Below are 14,087 nucleotides of genomic sequence, written 5' to 3'. Positions count from 1 at the left end.
AAACTTATAGGACCAAAGGTCTCCCAGGCCAAGGACAGCCAACCTGGAGTTGCATTTCTGCTTTGGATAAGTGGAATAGGTTATCATTAGAATGTTGTTATTAAAGCTATGCAGATTAGCTTTAATGCTTTTTGTCTCTGACCTGAAGAAAATATCGCCATGCATATATAAGATGTCTCCCTCTTTCCTGTTGCCTTCCTTTCTTTCTTGTTACATACTATCAGAATTATGTGTGGGAGAAATCTAGGTTTATCAGCTAAACACAGATGTTTATAATTTGCTATCATAAAATGCTACTATAAAATATGAACATACTTGGAAAGGAAAAGGTACACAATCTGTTTAGGTCTGTAGTGGTTTTTACATCTGCACAATTCAATACTTCCTCAACATAGATAATCTATATGAATTAATATATACTCGACCATTAAAAGGGAGTCTTTTTAACAGGTTGTCACTGTTAAAGTTTCTGTGTTTTGTGAAGCGGGCTTCTCATTTTCTTTTAGTGACTGTTGTTGTTTGAATAATTTTCGACATAAATCAGTGGACACACATGAGTAGAAACATACTTGTGTTGGTGAAGTAAACTTTTCTTTGTCTTTTGGTGACCAGTGTTATTTTAATGATTTTTTCCTGCACACGTAGACATGTATCGCTTGAACTGTAAACAGACTCATGTGTGTCCAAAAAAACAGCTGCCTGTGAATTGAATACACTTGAGAAGTTAGCATATGAATAGACAGAAAATCACTCAACCGGAGGTCTTTTGTGTAGCGATCTTAGCCATCAAAAACACAACCCAGAACCTGAAAGTAAGCCAGCCTAGGCCCAGACTGTCACAATCATCTAATTCTCTCTCTCCCTGCCTCATTAGTTCTTCAGTTCTCCATCCATAAATAGTCCACTTAAAAAAAAAAAAATAGTTCTAACAAACATAGATGTGTACCACAGTCAACTCTAGCAGCAGTTAAAAAGAGGGTGGTTATTGCTTCAAGAAGTCAGAGCTGCATTAAGAAGTGGCCACATGCAAATGAATGCAAGGCCGAGGTTGGCCGTAAAAGCTCTAAGTCATTAACAGAGGGCTTCTAAACGTGCAGCCGCCCAAGGCCACTGAATGTGCGTCCAAATATCCCTATAATACAGTTTTTGTAGTCCCAGAGTAAAATAATTGGACCTAAATTACCTCAGGAAGCAGAAGTTTTCTTTAAAAAATTGTAGAGATGTGTATAATCTATTTTTACAAACATTGATCTTTTCAGAATAAATCGTCTTTATCCTGAAAACTCTCTTAGGAAGAGCTGGTTGTTAATAAAATTGGATAAATGAAGTATGTATTACTATAGAGAGTGGTTTAATAAATGAGAAATAGTCAAAGAGTGGTTGAACATGTATTGGTAATTGGGTAAAAAATTAACCAGGTGGGACAGAAAATGTATGAGAACCTAAGAAATGAGAAGGGTAGAATCTGTCTTCCCCCCAATTATTTATTTAGTAGATAGTCTAAAATTATTAAAGCCTTTGAGAATTGTTATACTTTTATCCTAAAGCTTATTCTAGGTATAACTTGAGTGAATACTTGTAAGTAGTGAATCAGTACAATGCATTTTTTCACATTTCTGAGTTGGTTTTGGCTGCAGTGGGTCTTCGTTACTGTGCACAGACCTTCTCTAGTTGCAGTGACTGGGGCTACTCTTTATTTGTGGCACATGGGCATAGTTGCCCAGAGGCATCTATGTGGAGTCTTCCCAGACCAGGAATTGAACCTGTGTGCCCTGCATGGTAGGCAGATTCTCAACCACTGGGCTACCAGGGAAGTCCAGGACAGTGCATTCTTACCTGCAGTATTAAATATACGAAAATAATTGACGTGTGTTTTCCTGATCCACACTTCCTAAGATTACCTTAAGAACTGTTGTGGATACAAATACTTCTTGGAATTCATACCTACTAGTGTACAGTGAACTATGTAATAGAAAGTGTAAAATTATATTTTTTGCAGCTTCATTTGGACAGAAGCCCAATCTATTTCAGAAGTCTTGGGTAAAAGAAGTCTTTGGTTATATACCGTCCTTTCTTCCCTAAGAGACTAGTAATCTCTATGGCATCAAGTTTCATAAATCCACATAACACAACTTAAGCCAAAGGAACAGTTTCATTTCAGAAAATCATCTACTGATTTACGTTTTTCCATTAATCACATCTGTCTAGTAATTTAAAATGGAAGTTACTTTATCCAGTTCTTTATGTTTGAAGAGTCACCGCCATTTGACTCAATCCTGAGGCAGCTACAGAACTGTCAAACCTTCATCATGCCCTGTGCTTGGAGTGAAGTAGCATCAGAGTGCCTTGGGTTGTACATTTAGAGAAGGAGATGCGGGTTTGGATTATTGCCTGCTGGCCCTATTGGGCTTTGAGCTATCTGCTCTCTGGAAATAGCAACTTCAGTTCTTAATGGATCCAGCTCTCTTTGATAGCCAGATTTTCATGGCACATGCAGAGGAAGAGACAAGTTATTGATTTGCCATGTTTATGCCATGCTTAAAATGGTTCTCTGCAGCAGGTTGGGCAAAGCTATTTGTGCACTTAACTCTAGTCCCCATCTTTGGCAAAGACTAAAAGTTGTTTAAAAAGTAATTTGGGGGATGTTGCTAAATAGCAGGAACAATTGGATAAATGTCTGATTGAGTTCCCTTATTGTTACCTTTGTCACATTCATACTAAAACCATAGTTTTAGTTGTAGTAAACTAAAGAGCATACAGCATACTAAAACCATGCTCAGGTTATGGCCTTGGAACACAGGGAAGTGAGCACTTCAGTAAATACTAAACTCATTTCATTGGCCTCAGGAACTCTACACTAAAGTCGTATGAGTAACTCAGTCTCAAAATAATGGACATTCTAAAGAGCTCTTTTGGGGTAAAATCTGTGCTTCCTGCTCAAGGTAACCATACGATTGTTACCAAAGAGGCAGATATAGTTCTGCTATTTCTGGCTTCAAGAATAGGTATCTCTAGACACCCTTTTGCTTCCTGATCCATGCCAACCTGATCCAAAAGCATTTTCTTTATTTTTAACTTTTCTCAGCTTGTGATTCAAGTTGAATAATGGGTCATGTTTCCTGGGGCCTAACTTTGATATTGTACCATTGTATTTTTCTCTTTTCCTTCTAACATGGCATTGTTCTAAAAATTAAACTTTTTTTTTTTAAACACATTGATTTATTTTGTTACTGTAACTTCAGGGATAGGTTGTATCGAAGTATATATAAATAATGAAGATTTTAGTGGTATGTTAAAATGATATATCCAGGGACCCATAGATGTCAGAATTCTGCTCTGGCAGTTTCCCTGAGGATTGGCAAGGAGACTGGAATCTGATTGGATTATTATCATCATCATTATCATCACACTACTTAAAGCACACTGTGTAACGGGTACTGTTCTCAGAGCTTTGCATATACACATTTAACCTTCATACCAACTCTATCCGTACTGTCATTGGATTGGCCAAAAAGTCCGTTCAGGGTTTTCTGTAACATCTTACTGAAAACCCAAAGAAGTTTTCTGGCCAACTCAGTATTATCCCTTGTTTTACAAATGATGAAACTGAGGCATAGGTTAAGAAACTGCTCAAGGTCACACAGCTGTAAGTTACCGAGCAGTTTAGCTCCAGAGGCCATGCTCATCACCCCTGTGCCACAAGTAGCAGCAGATCTGCAGATGAAGAGGCTCTAATAAAGGTGGATTGATGAGCGCGACTCAAGTGCCAGGTCAAAACGGGCCTTCTTACCCTCCACCTGCAAATCTAAATCTAAATAGGCAAACTCCATGTAGACACAGAGGTAGGAGAAGAAATAAGGAGAGAGAGAGGACACAAATAGTCCAGGGGAAAAGCATCAGGGGTTCCATAGACTGCTTCCCCATAAAGCACCCAGTAGAGCAGCGAGAACTACCACCGTCACCTCCACTCTTCCCCCATCTGATAAATCCACGGTCAGCCTGGGGCAAGGGAAACTTCCTTTAAGCTGGACTTCCACCATCAGAGACTAACAGACGACTATTAAGCACTGTTGGGCACTCTGTTTGCAGAACCTGTTCACCTTGCTCTCCTCTCAGCTTGCATCTGTGAGGGTAGGGACGGGACAAGCTGCAACTAAAGGTTGGAGTGTTTAGGGCCAAAACAGCAGGGGATATCCAAGCCAGAGAAATAGGACAAGCCCGCCTATAAGCCTAGAGCCCAGAAAAAGGTTGAGGAGAGAATGAACTGAAGTCATGTGGAGATGGGAAAATGCCAGCAGGACAGTTTGGAAACCTGTTCCATTTATCAGGACCCCAGCTAGCATTTGGGGTTCTAAATCAGAAATCAGAAAGTTCCCCAGGTCCTCATTTAAGAATGTTTTATTTAGTAGCATGCTCTCTTACCTCATACCTCTCTGCCCAGCTGCACCCAGGAAATATCAGGAATAAGGAGAAATGAACTTCATGATCAAATATTTTGCTAGCATTTAATGTAAAAGTATTGATAAAAATTAATCAAAAGAAAATCTAAAAGGCAACAGAAGCAAAAATAAACAAGTGGGATACATCAAACTAAAAAGCTTCTGCACAGCAAAGGAAACCATCAACAAAATGAAAAGGCAGCCTATGAAGTGGAAGAAGATATTTGCAAATCTTATATCTCATGAGAGATTAACATCTGAAATATATAAAGAGTTCATACAACTCAGTAGCAAAGTAACTCACAAACAGTTCAATTAAAAAGTGAACAGTCTTATGGAATCTGTGGGAGAGGAAGAGGGTGGGAAGATTTGGGAGAATGGCATTGAAACATGTAAAATATCATGTATGAAACGAGATGCCAGTCCAGGTTCAATGCACGATACTGGATGCTTGGGGCTAGTGCACTGGGACGACCCAGAGGGATGGTATGGGGAGGGAGGAGGGTTTAGGATGGGGAGCACATGTATACCTGTGATGGATTCATTTTGATATTTGGCAAAACTAATACAATTATGTAAAGTTTAAAAATAAAATTAAAAAAAAAAGGTCAACTAAAATATAAAAAAAAAAATAAAAAGTGGGCAGAGAATCTGAATAGACATTTTACAGAAGGTATACAGATGGCCAACAAGCACCTGCAAAGATGCTCAGCATCACTGATCATCGAAGTCAAAGGAATCAAAGTGAAAGTTGCTCAGTTGTGTCCAGCTCTTTGGGACCCCATGGACTATACAGTCCATGGAATTCTCTAGGCCAGAATACTAGAGTGGGTAGCCTATCCCTTCTCCAGGGGATCTTCCCAACCCAGGGATCGAACTGGGGTCTCCCGCATCGCAGGTGGATTCTTTACCAGCTGAGCCACAAGGGAAGCCCAAGAATACTGGAGAGGGATAGCCTATCCCTTTTCCAGTGGATCTTCCTGACCCAAGAATCGAACTGGGGTCTCCTGCACTGCAGGCAGATTCTTTACCAGCTGAGCCATAAGGGAAGCCCTTATCGCTAATCATCCGTCACTCATCATCAGGGAAATGCAAATCAAAACCACGGTGAGACATTAACTCAAACTGTTAGAATGGCCATTATCAAAAAATCAAGAAATAAGTGTTGGTGAGGACGAGAAAAAGAATCCTTGCATTCTATTGTCAGCCACTATGGAAAACAGTATGGTAGTTCCTCAAAAAATTAAAAACAGAACTACAGAACTACCAAGTGATCCAACAATTCCACTTTTGGTTATTTATTCAAAGAAAACAAGAACACTAACTCTACAAGAGATATACACCCCATTGTTCATTGCACCTTATTTACAATAGTCAAGACATGAAAACAACATGAGCGTTCATGGATAGGTGAACAGATAAGGAAAACGTGTATGTACACACACACGATGGAATATTATTTAGCGATAAAAGGGAAGCCTTGCTAATGGACCTTGAGGGCATTATGCTAAGTGAAATAAGTCAGGCAGAGAAAGAAATACTGCATGATCTCACTTAAATGTGAAATCTAAAACAAAGCAAAATAAACTCAAATTAAAAAACAAACAAAAAAACAGATTGATGATTTCCGGAGTCAGGTGGTGGTGGCAGGTGGGAGAAATGAATGAAGGGAGTCAAAAGATAGGACTTTCGATTATAACATAAATAATCCATGGAGATGCAATGTACAGTATGACAACTAGAGTTAATAATTTTGTAGTGTGTATTTGAAAATCGCTAAAAGAGTAAATCTTTAAAGTTCTCATTAAAAGAAAAATATCTTACATGTATGGGGACATATGTTAACTGGACCCACTCTGATCATTTTGCAGTATATACAAAAATTGAATCGTTATGTTGTACACCTGAAACTAACATAATGTGTTTCAATCATATCTCAAGTAAAAAAAATAAAATCTACATAGAAGTGGCAGTTACTGTATTCTAAATTATTTATCAAGTCTAAAGGTATCTCATTTTCTACTGTCGCTGTTATATGAAATTCACTAGCGTGAGGAAGAAATCAGCAGAGGAGGGAAGAGGAACTGCATAGTATCAAGAGCCAGAGTGTGTGGTGTACCCCTCAGCCCTCAGCTGCTTAACTCCCTCTGCTCCACCAGTCACCCCCCAGGCTGGTCTTCTACCATCAGCCTCTGCATGCAGTTAAAACGCATCACCAGCCTCTTTCTGTCTTGGTACACACCCTGCCCAACCTTTTTTTCTGTGTCTGACCACCAGTGGGCACTACTATCACTTACCAGCCTTCCCCAACAACATACTTAGCTAGCACACCCTCCACTTGACATATTAGGCCTGTTGCATGTTGGGTTGTCAGTGTTGTTCAGTCTCCCAGTCACGTCTGACCCTTTCCAACCCCATGGACTGCAGCACGCCAGGCCTCTCTATCCCCCACCATCTCCGGAAGTTTGCCCAAGTTCATGTCCATTGCATTGGTGATGCGGTCCAGCCCTCTCATCCTCTGACGCCCTCTTCTCCTCCTGCCCTCAATCTTGCCCAGTATCATGGACTTTTCCAGTGAGTCAGCTGTTTGCATCAGATGACCAAAATACTGGAGTTTCAACTTCGGCATCAGTCCTTCCAACATGTCGGGTTGCCAGTTAGCAAATCAAAACAGGACACCAGTTACACTTGAACTTCAGATAAACACCAAGTTGTTGTTTGTTTCTTTTTCTTTTCTATTTTTTTAGTGTAAGTATGTCTCATGCAATATTTGGAGTTTACTTATACTAAAAATTTATTCGTTCATGTGAAATTCACATGTAAGTGGATGTTTTGTTTTTATCTGGCAACCCCAGTTGTATGTGCATTACACTTTTCATTTTGGCAAATTGAGATAGAAAGATGAAAGGGAAAAGAATATCCCAGAGAGAATGAAATAAAAAATGAGTTTAAAACCTCCCCTATATATAACATGAAGGATATGCGCAAGTTTCTTCCTATTCCTAACCCCATCCTTGTATAATAATGTGCCTGGCCTCCCTGTCAAAGACTGACACCAGTGTCAGATGGTTTTTCAAACATTTACTGTTTTAATGAAGAAGATGAAACAAGTTACTCATTTAACTTTTGTTCTCTAAAATCTTGTGACTGTGTTTTTTAACCTGGGGAACCTGTTTGGAAAATTGCTTGGAAGACACAGAAGTTAAAATTAAAAAGTGCTCGTAGCTTATTTTCAAGGAAGAGTGTTCAGATCCCCCCTGAAAAGTACACTTTGTTTCTCCAGCAATACATTTTGTTGTAAAATATGTTAATGACTTCTCTCCATCTGAAGTTCTTTTTATTGAGATGTTTTGACACTAAAAAGCATTAATGCCAGTGATGCTTAAAGCAAGTAATGCAGGCATCCACTAGAGAAATGAGGAAGCTACTCCTAATTTTTTTTTTTCCCATCTATAGCTCTGGTGCTAAAGTTTTCATCTAGATGACAGTCTTTTCATTGGTGGTGTGAGGGTTGATGCTCTTTGCAGAGTTTTCTTCCCAGACCTGGCCTCTATCTTCCTCAGCACATAATTAGCAACAGATACAGACCTCATTCTGTGTACCACTCCTATGATCACCAACCTTCAATACAGATTGTGACTTCCACATTTTCCAGAATTCTCTTGACAAAGAGTAGTGAAATGAAAGTATTTCCGTGGGCCAGTAATTCATTCTCTCTATGGTTTCTGTGCAAGGTTAAGAAGACATAATTATGGTTAGCATCGGTGGCATTTTTTAAATGTATACATTAATACTCTTCTCTTGAAATTGTAAATGTAGAGAATTTTAGCATCTGAGAAAAAAATGACTTAACCAGCTTCTTCTCATGATTGTTAATACTTTTCATTATTCAGCGTTCTAGCTTTGGATGCTTTTCAGATTTCCAGAAGTATTTTAAATGCATGTGTGTCAAATAAAAATGAAGGAGTTTTGAAAACTCAAGTTTTTTTAATGTAGCTCTGTCATTATATGGCACACACATGAGTAAGAAAGGAGATTATTCCCTTTTTAATTACTGTAAACTATTATCATCTGACATAGATCTCTAGTTCAACTTAGGCTCCCCCCTTTTTTTTTGAGGGGGTAATTTTAAAGTTGCTTGTTTGTTATATCCCTCACTTCTTATTTCATATCAACACTTTATTTTTCTAATTTAATTTAAAACCATGGTGTAGTTAACACTTTTGCATTCGCCTCCCTCCCCTGACCTCTAGGGGCTTCCCAGGTAGCACACCTGCCAGTGCAGGAGACACCAGAGACTCGGGTTTGATCCCTGGGTTGATTGCCTCCCTGGAGAAGGAAATGGCAACCCACTCCATTCTTGCTCGGAAAGTCCCAGGGACAGAGGAACCTGGCAGGCAACAGTCCACGGGCAAAGAGTCGGACACGACTGAGTGACCAAGCACGCACATACACCCGCGCCTCTAGCGCCTGGGGGCTTCCTTTGATTATTCTTCAGCTTGTCCCTCCCCGTGAGCTGAGTGTCTTCCCCATCCATTGTTTGTACTGCATTTCCTTACCGTTGCCACTTTTATATCTCTCCACAGAGTTTCTTAGATGTTTTTGCTTTTTACCCTCTAACGTATTCCTGCTTGGAGTTGTATGGGTTATAGTTCTTGGGATCTTCAACCTGGTGACGTATTCTGGGACTTGCTTCCCGTCCCTTGGAGACAGAAACACGAAAATTCAACACTGTGTCTGTCCTTTCCCCCTTCTTAAACTAGAGAGCGCCTATAATCCCGCCACCCTCCCTGTTCCACGTCTTGTACACATAAAGAAGTCTCTCTGGTCCTGTTGAATTCTTCCTCTTACTTCAAGACTCAGTTTCATTTTACCATCTTTGCATCTTTTCTGATGTACCTGGGAAATTGTTCTCATGCTGCCTCTATGACGAGCGTATGTCTTTATTATTTGAGTTGTCATGCTCTTAGAATTCAGCAACCATGAGGTTTGCTTGCTTGTTTGTTTTTTAGGGAACTGGTACCATACCTGGGATAAAATGCCTAGAATCCAGTGGGGCAAGAGGAGGAGGTGGCAACAAATGCTGCATTAGAGTCATTTTGTTCTGTTCTGTATTTATTGTTGACATGGCTGTTTCTTCCTATTACACCATTCGTGTCAACAGGACAAAGATCATGTCTTTTTCTTTCCCCTCCAGGGGAAGACCCTGAATGATGGACTAGAATCGAATGTGTTATGTGTATGAAGTGTATCTTGTTCTTCTTTTGCTCTGCATACCATAACTGTACCAAGCCCTTACCCGTTATCCCACAGCAAGTACAGGGTGAAAATTCAGCCTTCTCATTGCCAGTTTGGTGCTCCGGCCATGTGACTGTGTGGTTGGAATGTTCCAGTAGTAATGACCACCGCTGCAGGAGGATGCACTAAGTTTGTTCTTGGTTTTTAATCATAAAGTAGGTAATACATGCACTTAATACCATATTCAAAGAAAGTCTCCCTCCTGACCCAATATTAGAGATCCCTGTTCCCCTCCAGAGGCAACCACTGTTTTAAGTTCTTTGTGTAGACCTCAAGTTGTTTTCTGCATATAAAAGCACATACCTTTCTATGTGTCTTTATAGACATTTATATTCTTTTTTTTAATTTATTTATTTTTTAATTGAAGGATAATTGCTTTACAGAATTTTGTTTTCTGTCAAACCTCAACATGAATCAGCTGTAGGTATACATATATCCCCACCCTTTTGAACCTCCTTCCCACCCACCTCAAATGCTTCTCCTTTTCATTTTATAGTATGTCTTGAAGATAATTTCAATCCGTAAATAAAGAGCTGCCTTTTTCCTTTTTATAAAACAATAGATGTATATGCGCAGCTCCAGATGTGCACTGTATTTATTTAAGTAGACTTACTGATCTTCAGATGGCTTCTGATCTTTTGATCTCATACTCATTGCTGTAGTCTGTAATCTCACATGTCACTTCACTCATGTATAAATATTAACTGTAGGATAAATTTATACAAGTGGAATGACGGGATCATAGGTGTGTGCCTTTTAAATCACGATAGGAATTGTGAAATACCCACTAGACAAGGTGTTGCAACGTACATGCTCATCAACATGGTCGTTCCCCCACACCCTCTCTGACATACTTTGTCAACTGACTTTTAAAATCCTTTGCTGTTAGAGAAAGACATCTTCTTATAGTTTTCATTTGTATTTATTTTCTGAGTGTAGCGACTCAGTTGTCAGAAATAGCCACAAAAAATAGAATAATTGAATCTTTGATTTTATGTAGGTATCTCCACATTTAAAACTTAAAATTCTGACCCATAGATTGGCTCGGCAAAAAAAAGTTCATTCAGGTTTTGTACCATCTTATAGAAAAACCTGAAAGAGTGTTTTGGCCAACCCAGTATGTACCAGCTGTGTACCTTTGCCAAGCAACTGAAGCTGTATTTATCTCCATTTTCTCCTATGCAAAATGAAAATGTATATAACCCTAAGAAAAGAAAAAGCTCTAGCTATTATAATAGTGAGACACCATTCATTAGAAGATGCATCTCAAACTGAGAAACGCTAAAATGTAAAGGAGAAATGTGCAGTTAAGAATCAGTGAAATTTGCTCACACCTGATTCGTAGGGTTGTCCTGAGGATGAAATGAAAAGCATTTGGAATAGCACCCAGCAGGCACATAATAAGTGCTCAAAAAAATGTCTGCTTATTGTTCTTGCAGTAAAATCATAATTAGTAGAATGTCAACTCCACCACTAGTACTAAGCATATAGTACATTCTCAATAAATAACCGCTGCTGTAATTATTTTTATTATTAATGCAAAATTTATTGTTAGAATGTAATCAGGAGTTTTGTCCATTTTGTTCAATGCTGTTTCTCCACCACTGGAAACAGTGCTGGCCTATGGCAAGTGCTCTATAAATGCGTGTTGATTGAAGAAATTAATCTACTGCCTCCTCCAAAGCTTCAGCAGAATTGTATGTAGAAATCTTCATTTTTTTCTGAGTAGCAGGGTTTGGGGATCTTAGGAGTCTGTGGTCTTGGGCTCTTCTCTCCCCACCCCCGCCACTTCCATATTCACTGAAACTTCTAGACCTTATTAAAAAACACCTGCTTTAGTTCCAGAAATAGCAGAGCCCTATGGAGCTCTATGGAGCCCTGTGGAGACTCTGATGCTGGGAGGGATTGGGGGCAAGAGGAGAAGGGGACGACAGAGGATGAGATGGCTGGATGGCATCACCAACTCGATGGACGTGAGTCTCAGTGAACTCCGGGAGTTGGTGATGGACAGGGAGGCCTGGCGTGCTGCGGTTCATGGGGTTGCAAAGAGTCGGACACGACTCAGCGACTGATCTGATCTGATCTGATGGAGCTCAGTGTAAACACTTAAAAGCCTATATTTATAAAGCTAAAAACTTTGAAAGAATTCTTCAGGATATTGTTGGTATAATTTTTTTTCCAAACAGTAGTCAGACTATTGGTCGGTTGGAAAAAAAAAAAGTTTTATATAATCTGTACATGATTCTAGGGCTTCCGAGGTGGCGCTAGTGGTAAAGAACCTGCCTGCCAATGCAGGAGACATAAGAGATGTGGGTTCGATCTCTGGGTCAGGAAGATCCCCTGGAGAAGGAAATGGCAACCCACTCCAGTATTCTTGCCTGGAGAATCCCATGGACAGAGGAGCCTGGTGGGCTATAGTCCATGGAGTCGCAAGAGTCAAACACAACTGAAGCAACTTAGCACATACATGATTCTAATAAGAACTAATAAGGTTTGTGTAAGTCCTACATTTTTAGAGTTTGCATTGTCAAAGCACAGTATAGTCATACTTCAGTTTCCATAGGGGACTGATTCCAGGACAAACCCCTCGCCCAAGGGTACCAAAATTCACAGATGCTCAAGTCCCTGATACAAGATGATAATAGTATTTGTATGTAACCTACACACATCCTCCCACGTACTTTAAATCATCTCTAGGTTGCTTATAATACCTTGATGTTCAGTTGCTAAGTCATGTCCAACTCTTTGCGACCCCATGAACTGCAGCATGCCAGGCTTCCCTGTCCTTCACTGTTTTCTGGAGTTTGCTCAAAGTCAAGTCCATTGAGTCAGTGACGCCATCCAATCATCTCATCCTCTGTTGCCCCCTTTTCCTCTTGCCTTCAATCTTTCCCAGCATCAGGGTCTTTTCCAATGAGTCAACTCTTTGCAATTAGGTGGCCAAAGTATTGAAGCATCGTTTTCTTCCAATGAATATTCAGGTTTGATTTCCTTTAGGATTGACTGGTTTGATATTGCTGCCTAAGGGACTTTCAAGAGTCTTCTTCAGCACCAGAGTTCAAAACTATCAATTCCTCAGCACTCAGCCTTCTCACTCCAACTCTCACATCTGTACATGACTACTGGAAAAACCATAGCTTTGACTACATGGACCTTGGTTGGCAAAGTAATGCCTCTGCTTTTTAATACCCTGTCTAGGTTTGTCATAGCTTTTCTTCCAAGGAGCAAGTGTCTTTTAATTTCATGGCTGTAGGCACTGTCTGCAGTGATTCTGGAGCCCAAGAAAATAAAATCTGTCACTGTTTCCACTTTTTCCCCATCTATTTGCCCTAAAGTGATGGGACCAGATGCCATGATCTTTGTTTTTTGAATGTTGAGTTTTAAGCCAGCTTTTTCCCTGTCCTCTTTCACCTTCATCAAGTGGCTCTTTAGTTCCTCTTGACTTTCTGCCATTGAAGTAATATTGTTTGCTATGTGAGATTATTGGTATTTCTCCTGGCATCTTAATTCCAACTTGTGAGTCATGCAGCCTGGCATTTCACATGCTGTACTCTGCATGTAAATTCTATGTAAATAGTTGCTCTGTGTGTGTGTGTGAGCTCAGTTATGCCCAACTCTTTGCGACCCCATGGACTGTAGCCTGCCAGGCTCCTCCATCTATGGAATTTTCCAAGCAAGGATACTGGAGCATTTCCTTCTCCAGTGATCTTCCTGACCCAGGGATTGAATCCTCATCTTTTACATCTCTTACATTGGCATGCAGGTTCTTTACCACTAGCACCACCTATGAAATATAGGAGATATGAAATATAGACTTCAAGTGTGTGTATATGTCTTATAAATATTTGTGGGGTATGTGTATTTAAGTGTGTAGAGAGCGGTGCGTGTGTGATATGACTAAAGTATAAGCTCTGGCTAATATCAAGGTTGGGCTTCCCAGGTGGCACAATGGTTAAGAATCTGCCTGCCAATGTAGGAGATGCAAAGAGACATGGGTTCGATCCCTGGGTCGGGAAGATCCCCAGAGAAAGAAATGGTGGCCCCCTCCAGTGTCCTTGCCTGGAAAATCCCATGAACAGAGCAGCCTGGTGGGCTATAGTCCATGGGGTCACAAAGTGTCAGACGCAACTGAGCATGCAAGCAATATCAAGGTTAGCTTGAATAACTTAATTCTCTGCAAATAGCCAATTTCTGGGTAGTTGTTCCCACCTTAGAAGTCACCCTAAAATTCTTTGAATGGCTTCACCCATACTCAAAAATTAAATGTGGATGTTTTTACCTTAAATTTAGTTGAGTGTTTGAGTGACAGTTCGGTTGAAAAATCAGCTATCTCTTAAATCAGCAGAGCCT

General features: G+C 40.0%; 1 protein-coding gene across 6 annotated transcripts in view; it reads left to right on the top strand.

The window, feature by feature from the left end:
- The window catches only part of CDKAL1 (CDK5 regulatory subunit associated protein 1 like 1), a 730,510-nt gene that overhangs the window by 525,142 nt on the left and 191,281 nt on the right, over positions 1-14,087 (top strand). The window lies entirely within an intron of this gene.

Source organism: Bos javanicus, chromosome 23 (assembly GCF_032452875.1).
Source record: "Bos javanicus breed banteng chromosome 23, ARS-OSU_banteng_1.0, whole genome shotgun sequence".
Taxonomy (NCBI): domain Eukaryota; kingdom Metazoa; phylum Chordata; class Mammalia; order Artiodactyla; family Bovidae; genus Bos; species Bos javanicus.
Note: the sequence above shows the minus strand (reverse complement) of the source record. Positions and strands in the feature narration are given on the sequence as shown.